The sequence below is a fragment of the Calidris pugnax genome, unplaced genomic scaffold (genome assembly GCF_001431845.1).
Source record: "Calidris pugnax isolate Ruff unplaced genomic scaffold, ASM143184v1 scaffold90, whole genome shotgun sequence".
NCBI lineage: Eukaryota > Metazoa > Chordata > Aves > Charadriiformes > Scolopacidae > Calidris > Calidris pugnax.
This window is the reverse complement of record NW_015090820.1, coordinates 127,505-138,158: the sequence shown is the minus strand read 5'-3', so window position 1 is coordinate 138,158 and position 10,654 is coordinate 127,505. Positions and strand designations below refer to the sequence as shown.

At 44.1% G+C, this 10,654-nt stretch overlaps 1 long non-coding RNA gene across 1 annotated transcript in view; it reads left to right on the top strand.

Annotated features, from left to right (window-relative positions):
* The first annotated feature begins 7 nt into the window (after positions 1-7).
* The window catches only part of LOC106886681, a 116,615-nt gene continuing 105,968 nt past the window's right edge, over positions 8-10,654 (top strand). The window contains exon 1 of the long non-coding RNA XR_001411720.1: positions 8-81. This is a non-coding gene — a long non-coding RNA (uncharacterized LOC106886681). The remainder of the gene's footprint in view (positions 82-10,654) is intronic.

Below are 10,654 nucleotides of genomic sequence, written 5' to 3'. Positions count from 1 at the left end.
CTCTGGTCAAGCCTCGCAGCATGAAGGCCCGGTGCCCCCCTCCCCGCCTCACCACGCCGACACCGGAGTCGTGGAAAGGAGGTTTGTGCATAAAGTTGCTCTATCCGAATTGCTTGCAGCTGTAAAGGGTCGCGCTAGCCGTCTCGGGGCTTCCAAGGCAGTAACCTGGGCAAGCGTTGACAAAAAATATAGTTGCGTCTCGTTATACATCATTGACCGCGTAAAATAGTCCATTGCCCTGAAAGCGTCCTCTCGACCCCAGCCAAAGACACAGAAGTGTTGGAAAAAAACCCAGCCTTCTCAGTCAAAACACCTGGAATAGTCAGAAATACCTCGTTTACTCTAGATAAATTATGGCATAATGAAGCGTCGCTATCATTAACGTAAACAGTTGTTATTAACAATATATCATTTGCTAGCCAGTGATATGCAGAGTTAGGAATTCACCTCGATGACCCCTTCTTTAGGATCGATATTTTATGGATTTAAACTCCACAGCTCTAAAACGCGGAGCAAACTTTAATACACAGAACGGTTCAGCATAAGGACACCTTAGTAAGGAATAACCCAAGGTTTTTGAAAAATTAATGCATTTATCAAATGCATCGATCTGCATTTTAAGAAAAAAAATCAAACTGCTTTGTTTTGTTTTCTTTATTCTTTGAGTACATCTGGGAATGTAAGTAGTGCATCGTATGTGATCTCCAGGGTGGAAATAGCTGTTCTTCCACTGTAACTGAATTCTTAAGCTGTTCAGTTTAAGATAAAAAAAAGCTTGGTGAGCTTGGCAGCAAGAGGAAGAATGGGAGTATCATAAAAAACAGTGCTGAGTTGTACCATGAGCAACAGCACTTAGTGTCATAGCAGGTTATTTGTTCTCTGGCTTATCTCCTGATGCTCTGGTGCAGGTCTTCCTTGTAAACCCTTGTTGACTTAACAGAGCCCAATGAAGGCTGCAGGGTGATCCTTCAATTAATGGCCACGGCACTGCTTCTATCAGTCACCTCTAAGTGAATTCTGTCACATAATACACGAGCTATTGTGCCTGAGGAAAGCAGTTGCCACCAATTTATGCTGTACACACAGTATCTGATGTTTAAATAGTCCCATTAACACTTGGGCACTAGGCTTCTTGATGTGATGGCTCACACCAAAAAAAAAAGCTATAATGGTGACAAAGGAAGCTGTGATATGAGACTGAGATTTTGGGATACTCTTGAATGTGTTACTTGAAGGACAGACCTAGTGTGTACCTAGTTAACAGCAAATAGCCTTCAGCCTCACATGAATATGAAATGAACAGCCTTTATGTCTGCCACCAGTAAAGGGGACAGGGATGGGGCTGAGGGTCCTCCCTCTCTGTGAATTTTACCAGAAATACTTCTGAGGATGTTATCTGCAGATGGGAACGTGGTGGGGACGCAGCAGCAGGGAGGGAGGAGGATATGACACAGTCGCTTGTCACCACGTCCCGGGGGTGTCAGCAGTGTGGGGTGGTCTCAGTGGTGACTTCCCCTGTCCCCTTGCAGGTGGGAAAGCCACGACCAGTAAAAGTGAGCTGCTTGTTTCAGTTACCAAAAGGAGGTTATTTTTCCCTACGGAATCACTGCAAGTTTTTCTATTTGAATCATCAGATAGGGAAGTCTTTCATTCAAGCTGAGGGACTAAAGCTTTCTCAGCACCCATTGCTGTCTACTGCAAGAGTTGTCTTCTGCTCCTTTGGACAGTTGAGAGGGAGAGGGCAAATATGGTCGTGTCGACACAGTACGTGTATCATCTTCCTCCTCCTCAACAGGATTTGGTACCATTTTTATTGGGTTTCTTGGTTTTATTCCCTAATCCTAGTAGAAAACTCCCGAGTGGACAAAAAAAATGCAGGAAAAATATAGTTTCTGCTTCTACTAGTGAATGCCACTCGAGGTGTTAATGAAGATAAAAAGTTATGAAAAGTGTTTCAATAAGGTAAAGATATGTAGAAAGATAGTAAATGAAAGCTATAATTCTCCCCTTTTCCTCTCTGTATCCTGATCTCAAGCAGAAGCATTACCTCCCATTACTTACCTTTCCAGAAAATGCCAAAGTGAGCAGCAGAGTAAAGAGTTAGGCAACACCCTCTGTTGTGTGGGGGGCTGATTGTTTCCGCTGCTGCTGCTGCTGCACGCTTTGTATTCTTCCGGCTCCAAAATTCATGGCAGGCTAAGATGTGGAAAACAACTCCCAGAGAAGTCTCAACAGCAAATGAATGCAAACTACTACACACAAATAATTGGAGCATTAAAACCCTGGGTTAATATAAAGCCTTTCTGTAATGCTCTGATCCATAGACCTTCTGTGACGCGTTTGCTACCCTGTTGGGTAGCAAACATAATAGCTAGCATATAAGCTTTGTAAAATTTAAAGAAAACATAAGCTACTGTTGCAGCTTACATAGATTTCTCATGTAAGCAGGCCATAATAATATGTAGCATTTTCTTAGGCTTGCAGCTGAGATTAGTTTGGAATACTGTTTGTGATGCACAGAGCGATGCCGGATACATCTCCTTGCTACTAAACTCTGCTCTTTGCTATTAAACTCTTCTAGAGAAGAGTCTGGCATCTAAAGTGCTCTGTCATCCTTTCATATGAATTGGCAAAGAGAATGACTTTGGCACCAGTGCTGTGAGCATTAACAAATCTAGATTGTTTTTTTCGTCGGTCTAGGGCAGGGCTAGCTTGGGCACTTTACAGCTTTCCTGGTTCTGCTTCTATCAAAAGTGAGATCACCACTGAAACTGATGCCCATCCCCAAGCCTGGGGAGGTCATAAAACTCAGAAAAATTTTTACGAGTATAGAAGGGCTGATTGGTTTAAGTAAAGCATACAGAGGTTAGCCTTCTGTCACGGGTTTTCCTTTCTGAGAGTGAAAGCTGTCCAAAGGTGAAGCTTCCCTCTGCACCATGCTCCCATGCAGTTGGTTGTGTGTTTAGGTCTATAACGAAGTTCCATCTGTGCTGGCCTCCTCCTCCTCCTCCTCCTCCCCATATGGCAAATCCACTCATTGCCGTGACTACAGAAAGCTAAATCAGATGGTTTCATTCTCATTTTGGTACCTTGTTCCTTGAAGGAATTCAGTAACTGGAAAGCAGCACTGAATCAACATCTCCAACAGCTCTATCTCCTGTCAGATAAGTATCATGGAATCACAGAATGGTTTGGGTTGGAAGGGACCTTCAAGATCATCCAGTTCCAACCCCCTGCCCTGGGCAGGGACACCTCCCACCAGACCAGGTTGCTCCAAGCCCCATCCAGCCTGGCCTTGAACCCCTCCAGGGATGGGGCAGCCACAGCTTCTCTGGGCAACCTCCTCCAGTGCCTCACCACCCTCACAGCAAAGAATTTCTTCCTGGTATCTCATCTCAATCTCCCCTCTTCCAATTTAAAACCGTTCCCCCTTGTCCTGTCACTACACTCCCTGACCAAGAGTCCCTCCCCAGCTCTCCTGGAGCTCCCTTCAGATATTGGAAGGCTGCTCTGAGGTCTCCCCGGAGCCTTCTCTTCTCCAGGCTGAACACCCCCAGCTCTCTCAGCCTGTCTTCATAGCAGAGGTGCTCCATCCTTCTCATCATCTTCATGGCCCTCCACTGGACCTGTTCCAACCCCCTTCATGCTATTCCCTTTCTGTCTGCCTTGGCCTAACTCTCCAGAAAGCGTAGGAAGCAATTTTGAGGATATGCGATCAATGAACTTGGACTTAATGCATATGGACAAATTTTGCTTTTGGAACTGAACAAGCAGCAGAATGTGACCTTAATGAAAGTATGATTGTAGAAAAGATCTACAGAGAGCTCGCAGGCAGGGTTCACCATCCGTTAAGCTGATGTTCAAATACAGATCTTGGAAAGGGAGAACACTCGTGGAATTTCATTTAAACACCGCCTGTTACCTTCCTCTAATGCTTTGTTATGACATGGTGGAGTGTGCTGAAATGGAAATCAGGCAGGAATAGCTTTTAGTTCCTAAACTAGTAGCTGAAATATTGATTGGGGAGGGGGAAGAAAAAAGGAATTGAAGCACCCTATCCTGACTGGTGAAAGGATTTAATATAAATACACTTAAGTTTCACAGATAGCTAGACACAGAGGCTCAATTGCAGAGCTAGCAGAAAGGGGATTAACTGAGAAAACTGAGAACATAAGCACTCCTGGACCATCCAGGAGAAGTTCTAAATCTAGCTGATAGTTGTAAGGAACATTTAACTTAACTTGAAACTGTTTCAGTGTCTGTTCATGATCTTAAACCTCCGCCGTTTGTGTGATTACTGCTGGTGAGAGCAGTGTTTTGTTTAATATGCAGGGTGTGTCTGGAAAAATACAGGAGATAGATAGAGGCATCTTTGTGCCTACTACTACTGATGCTGCCATAAAGACTGAAATCAAACCCATCTGGAAAACAGATATCGAAACATCAAGTTTTCCTGAATTATCTTTGTCATATTCTGCAGTGAAATGTCGGTATCAAAATTAAATAGGTTAAGCTTCCTCCGGTAACAAATTGGGATGAAATGTTGTTATTTCACTGGGTAAGGATTTGGGTCAGTCAGTTACTATTACAGAGTGATTAGAATGCTCAAGAGGCTTTGAAACAAATGTAACTAATGAATTAACCTCATTCAGAGAGTGTGAAATCTGTTCTAGGAGAAACGCCAACTAGTTGGAACAATACTAATTATGGAGTAGCAACAACAAGTGGCTGTCGAATCTGTAGATCATTCCTCAGTGTTCGTGTCATAACTGGGAAAATGCTGTTCCCTACCAAATCTGCTTGTAAAAAGGTGGGAAGGCAAAAGCAACCTGCTTTTCTGAAGGTGGGAGCACAGATCAAATCCCTTGCAAAGTCAAATTATCCTACTTGAAGTCTTTTACTCAGAAGTGAACTGCATACTAGCATTCTGCTGCAGGTCGTTTACAGTGTGTACAGATTTACAGACCTATTATCTTCATTAAACCGAGGACGTTGTTTATACCTGGAGTTGTGCTGTAGCTTTGCTTAGGCTGATAATTGGCCGTGTTCTAGGTTTAAAACAGGGACTTAACATGTTTACAGTGAAAATAAATGGCTTCTTCAGGTGAAGGAAGATAGTTTTAAATCCTAAGTTCTACCCATGCTATTCAAAGCTTAGAGAGCTTCATTTCAGCAAAGACCTGAATCATATGCAGTAAAAAAAACTTGTTCAATTGCAAATTATGGGATGTTGGTACCCGTGAACCAGGTCTCAGCTAACATCCTGAATTATTTGCTGGGGCGAGTCCAGTGACAGACTCATATGACAGTACCTATCTACTCAGCACTTTATTGAGCTCTTATCATGGCTAAATGTGATTACACTGAAAGTGTCTCTAACCTTGTTGATGTCGTACTTTCTTGACAGAGAATCAATATTTGATTCACCACATAATTTCACGTGAAGCCCGGATCTCACTTCAGCTGTGGTATGATGACTGGGCTTTAAGGGTTAGGGAAAATTGTAGGTTCAATTTCAACCTTTGAACTTTCAGACACGTGCTATTGATTTAATGCAGAAAAAAATACAGGGGAAGACACTCTAGATAAGTTCAAACTAATCGTTTAGAACAATTACCTTAATTTTGATTAACATATTATATGCATAATGCTATAACATCCAGTGATGAAGAATGAAGAAACAGGATAAAAAAATGATATAGTGAGTCAAGACAACTAAGACTGGAAAAATTGTGACCTGGACAAGGATCTTTAGGTGGCTATCAAGGAAGATCATGAGCCTAGGACTGTCATAGTGAGTTGTACCTGTTGCTGAGACAGTAAGCATTCTCCATTACTGAAGGTCCAAGGAGCAGTATGGATCCTCCTGGTGGAGGAGAGATAGTCTTTGTCTTCCCTCTCCCCCTCCAGAAAAGGAAGGTAGTAAAGGAGTCTTCACAGACTTTGTGCTGCCACAAAGGTTTCCTTCAGTCCGAGGGCAAGACAGAAATCAGAACCATGTGTCTCTCGCTGGTGAAGATCTCATGTGACTTATTGTAAGAGCATGACATTGTGCAAGTGGCTAACCCAGCATTCCCTAATATGGATCCTAGGTGACAGATTGTGTTTGAAATAAGCAGCTGCAGAAAATAGCTATGTATCTCAACATCATCTGGTAAGAATCATAGAATGGTTTAGGTTGGAAGGGCCCTTAAGGATCATCTAGTTCCAACCCCCCTGCCACGGGCAGGGACACCTCCCACTAGACCAGGTTTCTGGAGCCATTACTAATTAGTGAAGGGGTGCAAAAGAACATGAAAACAAAGCTGAAGATGTTAGTCAGGGCTGGTCATGGTACTTCCCTATATTTCAGATGAGAAACCTTGTTCTTTTTGCCTTTGACACTTGTGTGTGCCATGGCAGGGAAAGTGCTGCCTGTGACTACTAATGTCAAAAAAAAAAGCCAAGAATAGACAGTAGCTTGAGAAGGGAGTAGCAGGCACTTGACTGTAGCTGTGTAACCTGCTGCCTGGCCAAGAAGAACAGTGCTGTCAGGTAACAGCACATTCCATGGGGAGATGCAGTGGGTGTGTAGAATCACTCACTTTAATGCTTGTGCACTCACAGGATAGCTGTGGACTCCCAGCAGCAACATCTGGAGTCCAGCCCTGCTGCTTGTTACAAACAGGTCTGGCTGTGTACCAAAGACAGTAGTTCTACTGATGGTGTTTATTCAGGTATGTACTTGCCATCATAGAATCATAGAATTATTGAGGTTGGAAGAGATCCTTGGGATCATCGAGTCCAACCATCTCCCCTACTCTACAAAGTCCTCCCCTACACCATGTCCCTGCATGTAAACGTCCCTTAAACACAGCCAGGGATGGGGACTCCACCCCCTCCCTGGGCAGCCTGTTCCAATGCCCGACCACTCTTTCGGTGAAAAATTCCTTCCTAATGTTCAATCTAAACCTCCCCTGTTGGAGCTTGAAGCCGTTCCCTCTCGTTCTATTGTTAATTACCTGTGAGAAGAGACCAGCACCAACCTCTCTACAGTGTCCTTTCAAGTAGTTGTAGAGAGTGATGAGGTCTCCCCTCAGCCTCCTCTTCCTCACACTAAACAGCCCCAGCTCCTTCAGCCGCTCTTCATACGATTTGTCTTCTAGGCCCTTCACTAGTTTCGTTGCCCTCCTCTGCACTCGCTCCAGCACCTCGATATCTCTCCTGTATTGAGGTGCCCAAAACTGGACACAACACTCGAGGTGTGGCCTCACCAGTGCTGAGTACAGGGGCACAATCACCTCCCTACTTCTGCTGGTCACACTATTTTTGATACAAGCCAGGATGCCATTGGCTTTCTTGCCCCCCTGGGCACACGCCGGCTCATATTCAGCCCTTTGTCAACTAGAACCCCCAGGTCTCTTTCCTCCAGGCAGCTCCAGCCACACTTCCCCCAGCCTGTAGTGCTGCAGGGGGTTGGTGTGGCCCAAGTGCAGGACCTGGCACTTGCCCTTGTTGAAACTCATCATCAGCCTAACTTGAAATTGCCTCTCTTTGGAACTTGCCCTTCAAAATCAGTGATATTTACCTGCCGTAGTAACTCCAGCCTTTAAGCTTTCCCATGTTAAGCATTCCTCCATGGGATGACTCGCGTGCCATAGCAGCACAGTTGGCCCCTCATCCCCAGTGGACAGTATTTGGGAACACTATATTGTGTCAGAGAAGAGTCATCTAGGACATGGTCACCAAAGAAGCCGATGGAATTTACTGGGTGTCTGTGTTACTTGGTTGAACTGCTCAACAGCTCACATTTTTGCAGCTCAAGGAGTGTCACGGCAGCGACAGAGCTCCCATGGCCTGCTTGCACTGCGGTGAGGTTTGTGGAAAGATCCCAAGAAGAATTCCCTGGAAAGGGTCTGATACTCACTGCTTGCATGCATCACCTTGTATGCCCCCTTTCTCTAGCTGTAGCTTGCTCAAAAAGATGTAATAAAATCCCAGGGGCTTTTTGTCTAGAGACAAGGAAGGGCTCCTGGCACGTTTCCACCGTCACATTTTGCTTATGGTTTGACCAGGTTTGTCTGACCTAGTTCTGTTCTCTTCATAAACTGGGCTTAATGGTGAAGTCCTGGAAATGTTCCCAGCTGCTAAAGCCAGGCTATTCCCTCAGCAGTAATTAATTGCAGTTCAAAAGCCCTTCATCACCAGCTATGTATCATCACATTAACATAAAAAAAAAATCCCCACGCTCTCTGTGATTCTAAGCTTTGAACAAGCTTCTTACGGTGGCGAGACTTATATTCAATATCACAAGGGCACCATGGGACCCTGCTCGTCAGTTGCTTGCTGCTAAATACATACTGAACTGGAAAATCTCTTTCCTGTGTACCCGTTACAGAACTGTTATCACAGACTGAAATGAAGGTTTGTGTTGTTTTTACTAAGCTGGGTGTGTTTTTTTTTTCATTCCAGTGTAACTTTCCATCCTTTGCAAAAAAAAAGAATTTGGGAACAAGTAGACTAGATTGAAACTTGATACCGAACAATAACTTTTGGTTGAACTGAGGGTACCTAAATCATACTCATTAGATCTAAATCATATAAAGGACATAGTAATGAAATTTCCTGGTTTCTATGTAGGCTTAGCTCCATCCAAAAATGCTTTGGACTTACCCAAATCTCAGGTCACCTTCTGTGAACATGTACATGAATTTACTGGGTCAGTAAGTTTAAAAACAACACAAGGGATCTCAGGTCCTAAATTTTCAAAGCTTCCCTAGCTTTCACAGTTTAAAATGCAGGTTTCCTCCTTCTGCTTGCTGTTAGGAATATGCAACCTGCAACTCAAAATGTAGTGTCTGATTCCCCTTAATAGTTGAGCTCTGTCTCAGTGTACCATTTAGTACACACACGTGCTACAGAGAGAGCAGGAGACTACTGTAAATCCTATTGATTCTACTGCGTTATAAAAAGCAAGAATCATTCCCCTGGAAAAAATATTCATGTGCTTAAATTAACTACTGACCCTAGTCAGTAGCTAATTTATGAATAATGAATCATAGAGGAACGTCCTCCTAGCATTGCAGTTCCTGGGATGGTTCCTTTGAGATTTCCTGGACCTGCACTGTGTCAGCTGCACTTGCTTCCAGCTTACTGAGAAGCATGGAGCTAATGCCATGAGCTCATATGGAGTTCAAACTGGGAGCTGCTGGATGCCTGCCCTGGTGAGGAAAGGTTTTCTGAAATGCTACAGTTTGGGAAGGGTAAGTTGGTCCTAGTCAAGGTGTAGTCAACATAGTTTGCAGCAAAGGCCAGAAATCCTGTGTAAAGAGTGCTTCTTCGCATGGATGGAAGTGACTAGGATGGAAGTGACTACTCTAGAAGTTACAATGAATGCTCCCCTGTATAATTTATATCCCCTTCTTCTTCAGACTGGGAGCTGCTGGGTACCTGCCCTGGTGAGGAAAGGTTTTCTGAAATGCTACAGTTTGGGAAGGGTAAGTTGGTCCTAGTCAAGGTGTAGTCAACATAGTTTGCAGCAAAGGCCAGAAATCCTGTGTAAAGAGTGCTTCTTCGCATGGATGGAAGTGACTAGGATGGAAGTGACTACTTTAGAAGTTACAATGAATGCTCCCCTGTATAATTTATATCCCCTTCTTCTTCAAAAAAAATTGCATAATTTATTTTATGTGCAGTTCTAGCCTCTCAGCAGCATTACTTGTTGCTCATCAGCTCTTGTGTAACCATCGAAAGAAGCCGGAGGATGAGATTTTAAAGTCTAAGCTTACAAAAGATTAATACAGCTTTTTTGTCGAGGGGGTCTGATCCCTGACCCCACAGCCTTCCACTGCAGAGTGATGAGAGGCACCAAAAATGGATCTTTTAGCAGAGAAGCCCTGTGTAAAAGGAGTTGTCTTACTAACGGTCTGCTAGTAGGGAAGGCAGATAGTACAGATGACCTTGCTGGTGTGCTTAGGGGGAGAAGGAATATGTTGTGCTTGGGTTGTATTGCATGTTAAAGCAAGACAAACTCACTGGAAGTGAAGAGGAATGGAAGAGATTGAAAAATAGGTGGGATAAGGGCCTTACGGAAATGTTAGCGGTCAAAAACACTGCTATCAGCTCTACACTGAAAAGGGGAGCTTCTCAGAGCTGGGCATTGCTCAGAGGTGCTGTTTCTGTGACTGCCACAGTGATCAGTTGAAGACTGATGTCAGGACTCAGATGGCACCAAAAATGGATCTTTTAGCAGAGAAGCCCTGTGTAAAAGGAGTTGTCTTACTAACGGTCTGCTAGTAGGGAAGGCAGATAATACAGATGACCTTGCTGGTGTGCTTAGGGGGAGAAGGAATATGTTGTGCTTGGGTTGTATTGCATGTTAAAGCAAGACAAACTCACTGGAAGTGAAGAGGAATGGAAGAGACTGAAAAATAAGTGGGATCAGGGCCTTACGGAAATGTTAGTGGTCAAAAACACCGCCATCAGCTCCACACTGAAAAGGGGAGCTTCTCAGAGCTGGGCATTTTGAGGCCCCATCCCTGGAGGTGTTCAGAAGACGGGTTGATGTAGTGCTGGGAGGTCTGGTTTAGTGATGATGCTCCTTGTTTGTTGTGTGGGTGTCTGTTTTTGTCAGTCAGGTTGACGGTTGGACAAGATGATCTTGAAGGTCCCTTCC